This window comes from Apis dorsata, unplaced genomic scaffold (genome assembly GCF_000469605.1).
Source record: "Apis dorsata unplaced genomic scaffold, Apis dorsata 1.3 scaffold_884, whole genome shotgun sequence".
In the NCBI taxonomy this organism is placed as follows: Eukaryota; Metazoa; Arthropoda; class Insecta; order Hymenoptera; family Apidae; genus Apis; species Apis dorsata.
In genome coordinates this window covers 226,950-227,410 of record NW_006264000.1, presented here as the reverse complement: position 1 = coordinate 227,410, position 461 = coordinate 226,950, and the positions used below count along the sequence as shown (strand labels likewise).

General features: G+C 21.5%; 1 protein-coding gene and 1 long non-coding RNA gene across 3 annotated transcripts in view; one reads left to right on the top strand and one right to left on the bottom strand.

The window, feature by feature from the left end:
* LOC102677865 (5'-3' exoribonuclease 2 homolog) overlaps positions 1 to 461 on the bottom strand; it is a 28,325-nt gene that overhangs the window by 14,245 nt on the left and 13,619 nt on the right. The gene's annotated exons all lie outside the window — the stretch shown is intronic.
* Positions 1 to 461, top strand: part of LOC102677768 — a 1,795-nt gene that overhangs the window by 763 nt on the left and 571 nt on the right. The gene's annotated exons all lie outside the window — the stretch shown is intronic.

The following is a 461-nucleotide window of genomic DNA, read 5'->3' as shown; positions in this document are numbered from 1 at the left end:
CAAGATAGATGCTATACAGAACTCAAAATAGAAGAATCTTAAAAATATATTCTAAAATTAATCGCAAGTAAAACAAGTGATAAAAAAAAGTATTGAACAAAAACTTTTAAGAGTCTATGAATAAAGTTAGAGTATTGAATATTTATAAAGTTATCTATCTATATAAGATGCTATACAGAACTCAAAATAGAAAAATCTTAAAAATATATTCTAAAATTAATCACAAGTAAAACAAATGATAAAAAAAAGCATTGAACAGAAACTTTTAAGAGTCTATAAAGTTAGAGTATTGAATATTTATAAAGTTGTATTACCTATCTATACAAGATATACAGAACTCAAAATATATTCTAAAATTAATGCAAGTAAAACAAGTGATAAAAAAAAGCATTGAACAAAAACTTTTAAAAGTCTATAAAGTTAGAGTATTGAATATTTATAAACTTGTGTTACCTATCTAC